Raw genomic sequence first — 18,311 nt, forward strand, 5'->3', positions numbered from 1 at the left:
TTGTGCTCCTGGGGTATCGTTAACGGTACTTTCGTCTTTAGAGCTTTATTTTGAACAACAGGAATGCTTTTCAAATAGTCCAATGTCCATGAATGGGACACTTGGTTTGATTGAAACAGTATCAAAGGGATCGATCTTGGTTTGCAAGATTCCCTTTAATAAGAGAGAGAGAGAGAGAGAGAGAGAGAGAGAGAGAGAGAGAGAGAGATTACCAAAATAAGCATCATACAATGGGCCAGAGTAGAACTTATTTTGGGTGTTTATTTTACCTTCTAATCCTAGTCCTATATTCTGATCTCTTCTTGAATTTGGTTCATGGTCAATATAGACAAGCCAGATACTTGAAAGTTGAAACCTACTATGGGCAAGCTATATTCTTTGGCCCCACTTTTTCTTTTCATGATTTGTATGTTGGCATCAGAACGGTCAGAAAGGTAGAGAGAGCCCTTTGAAGCTTCTGTTATTTCTCTAAGACTTGTTTTTGCCTTCATTTTTTCCACTGCGCCGTCTAAGGGTCTTTCTTGATTGTGCTCAGATCTTCTGCTCCCAAACCTTTCACCATGGATAGGGTAGCAACCTTATCAACCTTTCGGTCTAGTAGAAGATTCTTTTCACGTCAAAGTATCTTGGTTTACTTTTTATGCAAAAGGAGACTCTTATTCTAGATAGTATAAAGGGACCTCTTTGAAGTATAAAAGCATGAAATCTTTCAACAATATTGCATTTGAAGAAGATACTGAGTGCAAAACTAACTTAGATTGGAAGAGATAAATAAATTATGATATGACTTGGCTTGCACATGAATCTGGTGTGACATTCCTTTTGGTACAAACAACAGAACCAGGAAGCTTGCAGCCCTCTTGGAAGTATGGTGTTCAAAAGCAAACTAGTACTTTAGTTTTATGTAAATCTTTAACCATTTTTTTTTTCTAATGTGGGTTTCCCCTTCATGTCTCTCATATAATACATAAACTATGCTATGTCCTCATTACCTGGCAGTCAATGTACCATTAGTTTTTTTTTTAAGGTTCATTTTCAACTGCAAATCTTAATTTGTTGATGCAACATGTGAGCTCCCCTCTTGATGGCTGCACAAATCTTCAATTTCAATCGACTTCAAGACAGTACCAATGAGCATGTCATGTACCCTGATCAAAAGCTCAACCTGCTCATATTAGCAGATTAATCACTCTTAGTTTAAGACAGAAATTAACTGTCTCAAAAGATCTTCCAAAATATTTAAAACGCATTTTTAAAAAGCACCTGACCACCAATTGCACGAAACTCAAGTAAGTCTCTCTTTTGTAAGGAGCATATCTCCATGAAACTCTGGTTAGTCTACAAGAAGAGTTGCTCATGAGAAAGTTACATAACAAACTCTTAGCTGCACTGTAACTTTTATTTTGTAGAAGAAAAAATTAATGCTTATTACCTCACAGCTACTGCTAAAACTGATTCTCAGTTCATCAAGAACACCAGTTATAAACATTTTCTCGTTTCTCATGGAACCATTCACATTTTTGTCTTCAATAGATTTGACACTCAAAGAACCATTGTCTGTAGACATTTCTGACAAAGAAGCGATAGAAGCAGAAGCCTGTATTATGAAGTGGTTAGTCCTTAATCTTCCTGAGGTATGTATAAAGAGCCTCATGTTGGGGAATGGCAAAATAAACAGTAAATAGTTTAGAACCGCACTGCCAAATAGTGATGCTATTACAAACCAGAGAGACAAAAGCTTAAGGCATGTTTTATTGAGACGTGTTCAGATTTGGATCATGGATATTGGGTCCCTATAGTGCTGGGTACATTGTATTTATCTTCAATTTCCCATTGTGGCTGACACCAATTATTTTGGTTCTCAATAGGAGTTAGATGTTTCTTTTCTTTTTTAAGGAGAACCAACTCTTGGCTTTATTTCTCTTAGAAGAAAAACTATTGGCTTTATTGAGATATTCTTCCATTCTAATCCGCAATTTTATTATTTTTTTTCAAAGGGCAAGCTTCTACTAAACCCCATTATTTTGGTTTCATTGAAATCAGATGAAGGGTTTTAATTTTAAAAGGAGAATTGTAACAGTAACAGTAGTTTTTGTTATGCAGTTTTTCATTTTTATTCTGCAAACATGAAGTTATAATTGCCTCAGAATTTACTACAGTAGTGAATCTCAATGATCGACACAGAAAGTGCTATCAGTATGAAAAGTTGCTTCCAAGTTGATCTCCTATGCAGAACAAAAATAAAAATCGGCCAAGATTTTTCTTAGAGGCTCATAACATGGAACTATAGATGCCATTCACAGGGCAAGCTGCAGCAGGGCAATTGTTGGTGGGTATGCTCCAAGGAATCTTATCTGCTCCTAAGAATGAAAGGACCGGGACACGAGTACATTTTGGTAGCTTTTTCAATTAAAGCCTGCTTGTCCTCTGAGAAAAATTGTAGGTCTTAACATCTAGCACAAAAAAAAAACATGAAACACAGAAAATATTTTAGCAGAAAATGATTACCCGTTGCAGAGTTGCAAGGTATCCATCAAGTTTCATTTATCACTTCATAAGTTTCGTTTTCCTGTGGTTAATTTTGCTTCCAAGAAACAAAAAACTTGGGTTATAATAAGATAGAAGCGAAAGAGCTTTTGGTGCTTTCTTCAAAGAAGGCTGCCATCTCAAGTAAAAGAAAGAAAGTGACAAAGGAATGAATAGTGGACATTGATCAAGGAGTATGAATTAGAGAAGTACGTTTTTGGGACCTCCCCCTTTTGTAATATGCAAGGTTACATTTTTGGCATTTCATTCAATAATATCAACATGCTACTGGGATTTAATATTTTGGTTGAGTTGCATAGCGTTTATTATGTGGTATTTATTTAGCCTTTTGGTTTAATACCACAATAGTCTTTTGGTTTACTATCTTTTTTTGAGAAGAATTTTGGTTTACTATCATAATTGACTAATTCAATTGTGTGGCGTTAAAGGAAAAAATTGGACAAGGACACAGACTTCCTTTGATAGCGTTTACAAATAACAAAGATTCAGAAATTATTGCCAAAAGGCAAACTTGTTCTTACCATAACACGATATTGTTGTTCTCTACATGTATACACAGTTCAACAGAAGCCGCTCCAGGAGCTTGAGGCAAAATGAAATCCCAGAAACAACCAAATTTTTAATCCTAAAAGACTAACAAAACCAACTGATGATGCCACCAACAATTGAACTCGAATTCAATTGATAAAACCAACTAAACAGATACTGATTAACTCTGGGAGACACCCCAGAAAACCATCCCAACAGAACAGTCTGATGAGATTCAGAAATTGTTGCCAAAAGGCAAACTTGTTCTTACCATAACACGACACAGGGATTGTTGTTCTCTACATGCATACACAGTTCAACAGAAATTGTTGCCAAAAGGCAAACTTGTTCTTACCATAACACGATACAGAGATTGTTGTTCTCTACATGTATACACAGTTCAACAGAAGCCGGTCCAGGACCTTGAGGCAAAATAGAATCCCAGAAACAACCAAATTTTTAATCCTAAAAGACTAACAAAACCAACCGATGATGCCGCCAGCAATTGAACTCGAATTCAATTGATAAAACCAACTAAACAGATACTGATTAACTCTGGGAGACACCCCAGAAAACCATCCCAACAGAACAGTCTGATGAGATTCAGAAATTGTTGCCAAAAGGCAAACTTATTCTTACCATAACACGACACAGGGATTGTTGTTCTCTACATGCATACACAGTTCAACAGAAATTGTTGCCAAAAGGCAAACTTGTTCTTACCATAACACGATACAGAGATTGTTGTTCTCTACATGTATACACAGTTCAACAGAAGCCGCTCCAGGAGCTTGAGGCAAAATCTAATCCCAGAAACAACCAAATTTTTAATCCTAAAAGACTAACAAAACCAACTGACGATGCCACCAACAATTGAACTAGAATTCAGGTCACTGGGGTCTGCGTTTTGTCGATGGGATCAATTCTTTGAGCTTCTTCCTCAACCCATTGGTCACAGAGTTTTTGAAAAAACTGGCTTTCCCACAAGTGTGAATCGATGGAGGCGATACAACGATAACAGTGGAAGAAAGGTAAACCAACAGCGGAAACAAAAACAGCACACAAATTTACATGGTTCCTTCTCAAACTGAGATACGTCCACGGCGACCTATAGGTCAGCACCTTCCACTATTTTCAAACGGAGATTACAAAGTGGCCAAAAAGGCATAAGCCTTACAAACACACACGGTGTAACAAAGAATAAACAAAGAGGATATACCTCACTGAAGAACAAAGAACGAATGTTCTGAAGATCCAGCCTCACAAAGTTGTTCTAAAAGAAGTGTAGCAGCATTTCTTGCTTTGTTCTCTTCACACCCTTTCGGTGCCCTAAAAAGTGTTTCTCACACTTTCTTCCTGCGTTTCAGCTCTGTTTTTCTCTCTTTCATCCGTCCCTTAAATAGAAGATGAGACCCGCATTTAATGCGGAAGACTAAACGTCTTGTACAACTTACAATGCGCCTGAATCGCCTTATCACAAATCGCTATCCAACGAGTACTAAAACAAATCGCTATCCAGCGAATACTGAAAATCGTCATCCAGCGAGTACTGAAACTAATCACTATGCAACTTAAAGCACTAACCACAAATTGCCATCGACAAATCGTTGATCCTCAAAACTCTGAACTGCTGAATCGTCATTCAGCTATGAGGATTTCTACAAATCGCTATCCAGCGAATACTGAATCAAATCGCTATCCAACGAGTACTGAAATCATCCTTGAGAAGATCAAGCATCGTGCTTGGGAATTCTACCGCAATAATGAATATGCATCGAACTACTGATGATGTCATAAATGATCAATTATCAGACGATCCATTTTCAAGATAGATGGGTCTCATAAGGAGGGAAACCCAACAATTCTCCCCATTCCTGACTTATGAGGAGGCTTCTACCATTCCTGCTAGTAATCGACACTTCTCAAGCCTGTCTTTGGGCAATGCCTTAGTCAACATATCTGATGTGTTATCATCAGTGTGAACTTTCTCAAGTTGCAGCAATTTGTCATTCAAGACATCTCGAATCCAGTGGTATCGAGCATCAATATGTTTTGATCTTGAATGAAATGAGGAATTCTTACTCAAGTGAATTGCACTCTGGCTATCACAGTGAAGAACATACATTTATTGCTTCAAGCCCAACTCTTGCAAGAATTTTTTCAACCACAATAATTTCTTACTTGCTTCTGTAATGACGATGAACTCAGCTTCTGTGGTGGAGAGAGCTACACAGTTCTGTAATTTCAACTGTCATGCAACTGCTCCCCCTGCAAAAGTAATCAAATACCCAAAAGTAGATTTTCTACTACATCACCAGCCATATCAGAATCTGTGAACCCATCGAGAATAGGTTTACCATTTCTAAAACACAGACTCATCTTTGAAGTGCCCTGAAGATACCTTAGAATTCATTTCATTGTTGCTCAGTGTTTTTTCCCTTGATTTGACGGAAATCGACTAACAACTCCAATAGCATGAGCTATGTCTGGTCGAGTACACACCATAGCTCTTATATCAAAGAACCTACTGTCGAAGCATAGAAAATTTTCTGCATCATGATTTCTTCTTCATCATTTGCAGGACATTGACTTGAGCTAAGTTTGAAATGCCCTGCAAGAGAACAATTGACAAGCTTTGCTTTATCCATGTTGAACCTCTCAAGAACCTTTTTGATATAATTCTCTTGAGATAACCAGCCCATGTGATCTGTCACGAACGATTCTCATCCCAAGAATCTGCTTTGCTGGACCTAAATCCTTTATGGCAAAAGTCTCACTCAACTCCAACTTTAGCTTGCTTATCCTGCTGATGTCTTGGCCTATAATCAACATATCATCCACATAAAGCAAGAAAATAGTAAAATTTTCATCTGAAAATTTTTTCACAAAGACATAATGATTTGTAGAGGTTCTTGAATATCCATGCTCAGTCATAAATGAATCAAACTTCTTATACCACTGCCTTGGTGCTTGCTTCAATCTATACAAACTCTTCTTCAGCTTGCAGACAAAGTGTTCTTTGCCCTTGTCAATGAAGCCTTCAGGTTGCTCTATATAAATTTCTTTTTTCAAGTCACCATGCAGAAATGCAGCCTTTACCATCAAGCTGCTTAACTTCTAGGTTCATACTTGCTGCTATACCGAGCACAGTTCGGATGAAGGACATTTTCACAATTGGTGAGAAGATCTCATCAAAGTTAACTCCCTTTTTCTGACCAAAACCTTTCACGACAAGCTGTGCCTTGAATCTAGGTTGAGAGACGTTCCCATCAATTTTTTGTCTGAAGACCCACTTGTTCTTCAACACCTTCTTCCCTTTAGGTGACTTTACCAGATCAAAGGTGTGATTCTCATGCAATGAATTTATTTCCTCTTTCATTGCCTTGAGCCACTTAGACTTGTTTTCATTTTCCAAAACTTCTTGAATTTTTTTTGGCTCTCCTTGATTTGTAATCATCACATACTCATTTGATGAGTATTTTCTGGATGGTTATTTCTCTCTAGTGGACCTCCTTACCGAAGTCTGAGGAAGTGACTATTGGGGTGTTGGCTCCCCCTTCAATTTCTATCTAAGCACTTCCTTCCTCTGTATTATTATGAGGAGGTAGCTTCGCTTCCACGAAATCATGAATAGTCGGTGCATCAAGGGGATCTAAGTCAACAAGATCACCTTTACTGGACTCTAATGGCTTAGACTTACCAATGTTTTCAATGGTCTGATTTTCCAAGAAGACAACATCTCGACTTCTGACTACCTTCTTATCAACAGGGTCATATAGTCTGTAGCCAAATTCTTCATGGCCATAGCCAAGAAATATGCACTGCTTGGCCTTTGAATCAAGCTTGGACCTTTCTTCCTTTGGAACATGAACAAAAGCTCTGCAACTGAACACTCTTAAGTGATCATAGGAAGCTTTTTCTCAGTCTAAACTTTCTCTGGAACATCTCCCTTTAAGGGAAGAAGATAAGTTGATAAGATCAACCGTTTTCCTCATTGCCTCACCCCAGAAAGATCTTGACAATTTAGAGTGTGACAACAAACATTTGACTCTCTCAAGAATGATGCGATTCATTCTCTCAGCAAACCTCATTCTGTTGAGACATAATTTTCACGGTCCTTTCATATTTGATGCCATGATTGATGCAATACTGATCAAATGACCCAATGTATTCGCCACCATTATCCGAGTGAACACATTTCAATTGTCTGTCAATTTCTCTTTCAGCCATGCTCTGAAAATGCTTGAATACATGTAGAACTTGGTCTTTAGTTCTCAGTGTATAAGCCCAAACTTTCCTAGAGTGATCATCTATGAAAGTCACAAAATACAATGCACCACCAAGTGTCTTGACCTTCAATGGCTCACACACATCAGAATGTATAAGATCTAGAACATGAGATTTTCTAGATGCAATGCTTTTATGGAAAGAAACCATATTCTATTTACCATGGAAGCAATGAACACATGGTTCTAAAGATGTACCGCCCTGAAAATGCTTGAATACATGTAGAACTTGGTCTTTAGTTCTCAGTGTATAAGCCCAGACTTTCCTAAAGTTATCATCTATGAAAGTTACAAAATACAATGTACCACCAAGTGTCTTGACCTTCAATAACCCACACACATCAGAATGTATAAGATCTAGAATATGAGATTTTCTAGATGCAATGTTGCTATGGAAAGAAACCATATTCTATTTACCATGGAAGCAATGAACACATAACTCTGTGGACGAGCCATTCTCCACAACATTCACAACACCCTTGCAGATCTTCGCTTGCAAAGTGTAGAAGAAAGAGCAAGTCTTCGTTCTTCTTGCTACTACCAAGGAGCCTTTGGTTAGCTTTCACCTTCCGTCACTAAAGGTGTTGTTGTAGCCTTCATCATCCAACTTTCCGGCAGAGATCAGATTCAGTTGGATGTCTGGTACATGCCTAACATCTTTGAGCAACAATTTGCAGTCAACGTTTGTTTTCAAACAAATGTCGCCTATGCCAATAATCTTTGACACATCTTCATTTCTTATTCGAGCATTTCCGAAATCACCTTACGAATAGGAAGTGAAGAAATCAACTCGCGAGGTAACATGAAATGAAGCTTCAGAATCAATTACCCAATCAGTCTTTTGGCAGATCAAATTGATGCTAGTACTATCACAGATAACCATAAGCTCTCCATCTATGACTGCTGTTGTGGCATTTTGCTTTTCTTTTGAGCTTTTCTCTTTATTTTTCTCCTTGAACATGAGCTTCCTACACTCCCGCTTCATGTGTCATTTCTTGTGACAATAATAACACTCAACGTCTTTCTTTGAACTCGAGTGTGAGTGACCTCTGGATTTGTCATGATAGTGCAGAGTTTTGCTCTTACTCCTCCCCCAATTTTCAATCACAAGTGCCCCAGAGAGATGATTTTCTCCTAGTTTCTTTATTCAGCAGACTCCTGGTAACTTGGCTCATCGTTACCGTTCCATCAGGTGCGGAGTTACTAACTGTGACCACCAAGGTTTCTCAACTCTAAAAAAGGGAACTAAGGAGCAACAAAGCTTGCAACTCATCATCAAAAGTGATTTTCATTGTAGCCAATTGATTTACAATACTTTTGATCTTATTTAGATGCTCTGCAATAGAGTTGCCCTCTTTATATTTGAGGTTCACAAGTTTTCGAAATAGAAATGCCTTATTCACTGCCGTCTTTCTATCATAAAGACTTTTCAGTTTGGTCCAAAGATCATGCACAGAAGTTTCTGTGGATACATGATGAAAAACACTATCATCGATCCATTGCCGAATGAAACCGACAACTTTCCTGTCTAACTTTTTTCACTCATCATCTTTTATCTCTTCTGGTTTGCCGCTATTACCCTCTATAGGTCCATCTAAATCTTTACAAACTAAGAGGTTTTTTATTTTTGTTTTTCAGGTCATTCAGTTTGTGTCATTCAAACTGATCATACGACTGACATTGTTCTCCGTAACTTCACACACAAATATAACGAGTTGAGACTAGAGGAACCAAGCTCTGATACCAGATGTTGAGAAAAACTGGCTTTCCCACGAGTGTGAATCGATGGAGGTGATACAACGATGACAATGGGAGAAAGGTAAACTAACAGCGAAAACCAAAACAACACACAAATTTACGTGATTTCCTCTTAAACTGAGGTACGTCCACGACGACCAATAGGTCAACACCTTTCACTATTTTCAAACAGAGATTACAAAGTGGCCAAAAAGACATAATCCTTACAAACATGCACGGTGTAACAAAGAATAAATAAAAAGGATATACCTCACTGAAGAACAAAGAACGAATGTTCTGAAGATCCAGCCTCACTAAGCTGTCTTGAAAAAAGTGTAGCAGCATTTGTTCTCTTCACACCCTTTCGGTGCCCTAAAAAGTGTTTCTCATACTTTTTTTTTCTGCTTTTCAGCTTTGCTTTTCTCTCTTTCATTCATCCCTTAAATAAAGAACGAGACCTGCATTCGGAAGACTAAACGTCTTGCACAACTTACAATGTGCCTGAATCATCTTATCATAAATCGTTATCCAACAAGTACTGAAACAAATCGCTATCAAGTGAATACTGCAAATCACCATCCAATGAGTACTGAAACAAATCGCTATGCACCTTAAAGCACTAATCACAAATCGACATCGACAAATCGCTGATCTTCAAAACTCTGAATAGCTAAATCGTCATTCAGTTGTGAAGACTTCTACAAATCGCTATCCAGTGAATACTGAAACAAATCGATATCCAACGAGTATTGAAATCATCATCGAGAAGATCAAGCATCGTGCTTGAGAATTCTGCCACGATAATGAATGTACAACGAACTACTGATGATGCCATAAATGATTAGTTATCAGACGATCCATTTTCAAGATAGATGGGTCCCATAAGGAGGGAAACCCAACATAGAGGTCCGGGTTCTGTCGATGGGCGTCCCCTCTTTGTAGCTGGAGAGCCTCCTGTTCATGAGGTTCTTGTAGCTTCGACCTGATGGTCACCCCGATTATGTCGGAATTGATCAGATTCTGCAAAGATTTCATGGAATCCTGTTTGTGGGTGAGCTTCTTTTACTGATTAGCGTCCTGCAATCGGCCGTGGATCGCCTCCATCTCGTCTTTTATAATGCCGACCTCTTTGAAGAAATGGATGAGATCGGCGTCTTGGGTGGTCATCTCTATATCAGGCCTGCTTCGAGGTCTCTCATGCCTCCTTCAGATCGACGTAGCTAGTGAAGAATTTCATCATCAAATCGTTCATCTTTCCTCTGTCTTTCTCCTCGACCGAGAGCTCTTTCTTGTTTCTTTCGATGTTGGTGATCGTTTTCTTGCCTTCTTTCTTGCTTCTGAATCAGGAATCTCTCTGGAATTTGTTGGGCAATAGAAGGAAGAAGCCCACCTGGGGCATTATAAAAAGAGGGGGAGTGGTTCTTCTAACGATCATTTTTTCGAGTAGCCGTTGGAGCCATCCGAGATTTTGAATCCAATCTAGATGAAATGACGGAACTATTCTTGTATTGGATGTATAGAAGAAACGGATATGGCATTGAAAAAAATACGGACTAACGAAGAATATGAAGGTCATAACTGACAAAGACAGGGATAGGTATGGGGAACTTGTGTTGACACCAGAAACCAGATAGTGGAACCGTAATCACCCGTCACTAACCGTTGGAACGGAGAGCAGATCAGGTGATCTGTCATCTTCACCGTCCATCTCCATCGCTTCATCTCCTTGTGTACATTGTGGACGGTGGCAGATCACTTGATGTGCTCTCCGAACCGTCCATCTGGAGAACTTTCAGATATGTGGTGGGCCCATATGTTGATTTGTTCGGGTCTTGGATTTGAATAGGATATGTTATTAATCTGATGTGGATCTTAAAATAAGTTCTGGATCGCGTACAAACTTATAAGTTCGATCAGATTTTTTCTCCATTCAGGCCAATATTTTATGTTGGATCGGATCTATTTGAACAATTTACATGTAAAGCCCCTGTTGCCACCCTTTCTTTGTTTTACAGGATCCATTAGTACCATATAAACGTTTCAGGATTAAACTCTACTACATCAGATCCAGTTTGAACCTGGATTTGGATTGGAATCTGTTAAAATTTTGGATTTTAATTTGGGTCTGTCATTTTCAGAACCGTCTCCAACCCATTTTTCACTTGATGCCTCCATGGGAGACGCAGATGGTTTGAACAAATCTAACCCAGCTGAGTGAAGATCTTTTCAACTCAGACCCAACTGGACCTTCAGAGATCTGGTTAGCTTGGATCTTCGTCTATCCAATTTCAAAATAATTGGGTTCAGTAGATTTGGATTTAGACTTAAGAACAGGAGATTCCTTACCAACTGTACTTTATATATTAAAACTGAGGCTGTGACTTGTGTTGTTTGCTTGGGACTCGATTTTGGACCCGAGTCCATTAAATCGTGCCAGATATCGAGCTGAATTGGGTGGCACAGGAAGATGGGCGTGTTTGGATCAAAGATGTTGTCCTACATAGGGATGAAGGAACTTGATTTCAGATCCATGCAATTTTGAATCCTGCATATTGGGATATAGTATAGTTGGATCCAATATGCATGACAGCATTGCGAAGCAAGAGACTACATGGGAGCATAGTGGCAAACGTTTTTATCGGCAATTTCTCATTTTTCAAAAATTCGCAAAAAATTGAAAAAAATCCATAAATCTCACATTTTTTTATGAAAAATCTCAGCAATAAAAAAATAAATAATATAAATTAATTTTTATAAGAAAATATTAATAAAAATTATTTAAAAATAAAAAATACATGATTTTTTGCAATAAATAGCTGTTTAAAATGTAAATATCGTGTTTAAATTGCAGTATTTATGTTTTTTTTCATAAATCTCATGATATTTTGAAAATCTTGCGAGACCCGTTTTAAACTTTCAGGCAATTTCTCACGATATTATCATGAGATTTAAGAAAATCTTGAGATATTTGTCACACTGCATGGGAGTCGAGGATCAGGGATACATGGATAGCTTAAGTGCCTGTTTATGTGACACAGGCCAATCACATGCCATGTGATTGGCCTGTGTCAGGTAGGCAGGCACTTAAGCAAGCCATGGTCCAGGGAGTCGAGGGGACACCCACATACAACAGGCTAGGACCAATATTGTTAAAATCGGTTCACTAGGTGAATGGGTTTCTTTAAAAAAAATTGAAAAAAATCGAAACAAATGAAATCAATCTTGAATCAGCAGTACATTTTTACCATCAGTTACATATGTACAACAACAACTATGCCTTCATCCCAAAACAATTGGGGTCGGCGATATGAACCAAAAAAGAAAATCATTCTGGGTCCTCCACATGAATCATTCTCCTCCAATCATTTCTATCCAATGCTATGTCCTGGGTGAGGTTCAAAACATTCATATCATTTTCTATCACCTCCATCCATGTCTTCCTAGGCCTACCCCGACCTCTTTTAACTAATATATTTTTTCATTTCTCCATCCTTCTAATTGGAGCATCATTAGGCCTTCGTCGAATATGTCCAAACTACCGTAAACGATTCTCTCTTGTCTTATTTTCAATGGGTGCAACGCCTACCTTCTTACGTATCTCCTTGTTCCGAATCTTATCTTTTATTGTATTTTTACACATCCATCTCAGCATACACATCTCAGCTACACTCATTTTTTGAATATGATGTTTCTTGGCAGCCCAACATTCCGTACCTTTATCCGGGCTTGGGACCGGCAGTGTATAACTAAACAGTTATACACAGGCGGAGTTCATCAGTTACATATGTCATTTAAAAAAATTCACCCCTTAAAATTATTTAAAAAATAGATTGAATCGGCCTTGAATCAGCTGCTTCTGAATCGTCTTTGGGCCTATTTGATCCGAATCGGCCAACTGGGACCGATTTTAACAACATTGGCTACGACTAGCATGTTCAGGTCTCCTGTCTCAGGTGTAATTTCTGTGTAATAAACAGAAACAATAACTATGTTGTGTAGCATGACCTAGATTCAGGCCTGGGTTTATAGGGAACCTTTGAGGTCCCAATAGAGAACCCAACCAAGACCAAAAGCCACCAAGACTTGAGGACATTATCGCCATTTAGAAATTAAAGGTTATTTCTGTCCTTGACCACCTCCCAAGCTTGAGAGAGAGAGAGAGAGAGAGAGAATCCATCCTGGACTTCGTTGTGCCACGTCTCATGCTTTTGATTGGCTAAGAGCAGCCTCCCCTCCACCTCTCGTTGCTCAACCAGAGAGAAAGGAGATAATGGGGTTGGATTTTGGATAACGAGCTTTGATAGGCTTACATGGTTTTTGCATTATCTGCTTTTATATATAGCCTATCATAATTCAGCACATTTTATCCTCTCTCTCTCTCTCTCTCTCTCTCTCTCTCTCTCTCTCTGCCAACTATGTCTCAATTGTGAATCATGATCATATAGAGAAGAAAAGATCCAGTTCCTAACCATCACCCTTAAACTGACTGAATTTCAGGTTGGTGTTTGCTTATTTGCTTATTTATGGAGTATTTCAGTAGTTTTGATTTTTTTTCCTCTCTGCTTTTGTTCTTTTTTCTGAGGTGAGTTTGTGTTATCTTTGAACAAGTGCCTAACCTTAGTTTTAAGATGGTTTGCTGTTCAGTTGAGTGTTATTTGATTGACAGTGGTTCTAGACTTCTTCATATCTTTGTCTTTTAGAACGGTGGGCTATATGAATGAATCTGATTGAGAATGAGTTTCTGTTTCTGTGTAGTGATGTACGCTTTGAAATTTGAATTGCTGTAAGTTTGTAAGTTTGAGATATTTTTTCAATTTATAACCCGAAGAAACGGCACCGAACAGGAAGACCTGGTCGTGCCTGCTCAGCCTGCCGCCAGCCTACGGTCGTCATGCCGGTGGCGTAAAACTCCGAGGCTAGGACCCCCTCCCTGGGGCCTATGCTGGGCATCGGCTTGCGCAGAGTGGTGACACCCATGGGATTCGAACCTTGACCGTCCTTCTAGCTGCCAAGGCCCCACCCCCACTTTGGGCTACTCTTAAGTTTAAAGTTAGAAGAGCAAAAATTCCAAGAAAATGGCGAAGCCCATTAGATTTTAGTAACGAGTTTTAGTAACAAAAGATTGTGTGTCTTGCAATTTTTAGGCTATGAGATTGCAACTATTTTTGTTGCTTTGTTTGGTTCAATCAGTTATCTGGTTCTGTTCATTACGCATACACCACGATACAAAATTTCCCTTTTCTTTCCTGATGATTGATTGCTGTGGATCGTTTCATGTATTTGGATAAGACTGAATTTATGTTTGTAGTTCAAGTTCTGTGTTTATGATTTAATTGCTAAAAGGTTTTGCCTTTAAACAGATGAGTATCTTGAATCAATCCATCTCTCCCCATGGATCACCTTCCGTGGTGGCATCCCAATCTAGTGCCCAGATTAGAAGAAAGATGACAATCGTTGCTAGTGGGCATTCTTCAAGTGAGTCCTGCTACAAAAGAACACAACTTGGTGCAAAACATCCAAGACAGGGTGGTGTTCTTGAGTTCATCGATGGCGAATCCACCAAACTTTCCGATGTGATCCGCGAAGAGGAGCTTCACAAGTTCATTTTTGACCCAGTTACCCATGTCAATCCAGAGAAGGCATTCAAGACAGTGCCAGATGATGCTGTATTTGAACCCTTTACTTTAGGCTTTGTACGCTCGCTGATGGAGAATGAGCAGATCAGCATGATCAAGGATAAAATGGCAGGCCTAGAGGGTACACAGTTAGTTGCAGACACCCTTGTTGTGGGAGTATCCTCTGCTGTGAAGTTGCAACGCCATCAAATGGATCAGATTGCAAAGAAGATGCGGAGACTAACTGGTGCAACTCATGTCAGCCTTAAGAACACGGTTGACCCGTCATTGATTGCCGGTTTCATCATTAGCTATGAGAAGGAAGGCTCCCATGTTATCGATCTCAGCGTGAAAGGACAATTAGATCAACTGGTCGCTCATATTGAATCAAATGATCAAAGAAATGGAAGCAATAATGAAGGCTATATCTTCATGAATAGGGAAAGCCAGGTAGCAACCACTGAATTTCCATTTAACCCATAAACTTCAGCAGTATGCAGATTTTCCTTCAGCAACCAAGTTTTGGCAACAGAGGCATGTGATTTTGCTTTCTTAGTATACTGGCAGAGTGAGTCGGCAAGATATCGGCAATAACGGGTCATCTAAGCAGCCCAGAAGTTGTGAATTACTTACATCATGTATGAATGTTGTATATTACTGAAAGAAAATTATGCTTGTGCATTTGGCAATATTCCTGTCTATATATTTTTGTAGATTTTTAAATCTATTCTCTCTTTATTCTAAGGGAATAAAACCATCGCTGGCGTATGATCAATTCAATTGGCTTAAAACCTCTCTCTCTCTCTCTCTCATGAATATGCTACTCAAAATTAAGTCTTGAATTTGTTGTAACACGCTAATTTGGTTTCTTTTATGAGTTGAAAATACAATTTCGAAGCTTTTTAGGTCTCGGAACATTTTAGTATTGGGGAGGACCGAGGAGCAGAATCTCTTTAGGTCATTAATTATCTGGAAGATGAGAAAATAATGAGGAATTATAGTACTGTGATGAATTTACCCAAACCATTATCATGCCTAAACATCCATGTAGATTCAAAAGTAAAACAGGAAGCAGCATGAAGAACAAAGTATGCAAGATGTGAGGATTCTGACTCGATTTTTCTGTTCTTTCAGGTTCACATTTTTATTCTGATCAAAATAAACTGTTGATATTAGGCTTCTCAAATCAGTGTGAAGGATATTGTCTGGCTTGTATTTGGGATGCTTTTAGAATGAATAGGATGCTTGCTGCTACAATGCAGCTGCAAGAATCATGTAAACTTCTTGAAAAAAAGGAAAAGGGATAAAAGAAAGATAAGGAAAAATGTGGAGGGTCGATAGATCCAAGTAATCCAAAGCCTTTGCCTTTAAAAAAAAAAAGTAATTCAAAGTTTTGATGGTTGAAGTGTAAGAGTTGTGACATTTAACCAAGGGATCTTGGATTCAACTTCATACAAAACAAAGTTGTGCATGTGTATGCCTAAATGCCACACTTTTCTACGAAGATTGTGACCAACAAAACTTGCCAGGTTTAGAGTCCAGCCTGAGCCTGGTCTACAGCAGATAGAGTCAACACTGCTCTACAGACAAAGTCTCAGTAAAATGCTAAGTCTCATTTGCTAAAATGCTGATGTACTAGACAGAGCTTTGTCCATTGATTTACATATCAGATACCTAATGATCCCAATTTGGCACATAAAACCAGTCTTCTCCGCTATAACCCTAACTGTTAGTATCTATTAACAGACATGATCTGAGTAAAGTGCAAGATTTTCAACTATAATTTTATCCAGATTTGATGGATTATTTGGGATTTGACTTGCTCATCATTATCTTGCTACATTTTCTTGAATCAAGTCCCATATTTGGTTAGATTATTATTATTTTTCATTTGGATCATAAACTGGTGTAAATATGCAGTATGAAAATAAAAAGAGGGAGCATGAACATGTTCCAGTATGCCTTTGGCTGAACCATGTATATTTATAGTTCTCTCCATTTCTCCTTTCCTTTCTCAAATATCACTTCTAGTTGTAACAGAAAACACTTTAAAGTGTACAAATCAGATAACAAAACAAGTTGCACTTCACTAAATTCTGATAAGAATGAAAACGGGATTTTTTTTCGCACATCTCAATCGCATACGTTGGATCATGCTTGGACATCTTGCATAATAGCACTAGTGCAAGAATCTCATCTTTTTCAGAAGCAGGGAGCATAATATCGCTGCTACATGATGATAATCATGCCACCAGTCCTATGCACTGCCTAAAGCTAGATCATCAGAAAACATCTAGTTTACTAAGTTAATTAGATGGATTGGTGGATGCTAGGTTGCATAATCTTGAACTACCAAACACCTGGGTTTAGAAAAAGAGGAGAAAAGAAAAGAAAAATCTGTCATACTGAAAGAATGCATCAAAAGAATTGTAAGCAGCATTAACAACTCATTTTTCATTGAGAAGCTAGATAGCAGTTTGTGGCAACATACTGAACATTCAGGCGGTATGTATTGACTCCCTTCAGCTCCTAGATTTTGACAACAGAGAGAAATTTCATCTTGTTTCCTTAGGCAGATTGTAAATGGGTGACGTAGCATCACTAAGGGAGTCCAGTCAGGAGTCAGGAGTGTTGCATACTCCACAGACACATGCTGCTGTAAGTTCCTTAATAAAGTTAATCCTTGGCATTATAGGATGCTTTTCTTTGTAGATTTTACACATCTCAAATGGCTTATCACTCTTTCAACTGTTTATCCTTTTGTGCCATCAGGCATGAAAGATACTTCTTGCTGGTTGAAGTCAATGTAAAATATCAATGATACTTTAGTCTTCAGTCGGTTAAAAAATGCCAGTTTTATTTGATTATTTTGCACAGTTCCTAAAAGAACTGTAATGTGCATACTGCATAGAAATGCAAGCATAAGAATTTTTCCTGCAATTGTGTGCATTGCTTTTTACAATATTGCAAATGAGACGGATTTTGGTTCAGCACACATTAACTTGATATTTCCTTTTATGCTGAAAATTAGGTGGACATCTGGCTCGGAACTTGGCCTGGGAAGGCCTCAATTTAGGCTTCAAGTACAGCCCAAAACCTGAAAAGACCAGGGATGATCTGGCACAAACAGTAAATTGAGCAACATCATGTCCGAGGATAGTTGGTAGAGTGGAAAATGGAATCAGAAAGCAGTATGAGAATCAGAACTGGAAAGCGGTTACTTCAAAGTTTTAGAGTACTCAAGAAGCAGGAAGTGGGAAATATGAGAAATCATTAACGTTATGAGAAATTGTGTTAACATAGGAATTGAGATTATTTAGGGAATCGTGTTTCTTGAGGGAATTAAGATTCCCAGTCATGGGATTTGTGACGCTCATGTAATGAAATCAGTATTCCTGTGTCGAGAATTGAAATTCCTAAACATAGGAATCAGGATTCCTAAGGAAACCAAGATCCCCAATCATGAGAAATGAGATTCTCTCTTGAGGAAATTAGGACTCTCGTGTCATAGGAATTGGCATTTCTATAACATGAAAATCACATTTTTCATATTTTGGAATCAAGATTCTTATATAAGAGAATTGCAATTCCCAAGTAC

The 18,311-nt window shown here is 38.4% G+C and overlaps 1 long non-coding RNA gene across 1 annotated transcript; it reads left to right on the forward strand.

The window, feature by feature from the left end:
• The first annotated feature begins 13,483 nt into the window (after positions 1-13,483).
• LOC149843984 (uncharacterized) lies at positions 13,484-15,402 on the forward strand. The gene is made up of 2 exons (XR_016430944.1): positions 13,484-13,595; positions 14,459-15,402. It is a non-coding gene; the product is annotated as an uncharacterized LOC149843984 (long non-coding RNA).
• Positions 15,403-18,311: the final 2,909 nt, after the last annotated feature.

This window comes from Nuphar pumila, chromosome 3, assembly GCF_984573655.1.
Source record: "Nuphar pumila chromosome 3, dmNupPumi1.hap1.1, whole genome shotgun sequence".
In the NCBI taxonomy this organism is placed as follows: Eukaryota; Viridiplantae; Streptophyta; class Magnoliopsida; order Nymphaeales; family Nymphaeaceae; genus Nuphar; species Nuphar pumila.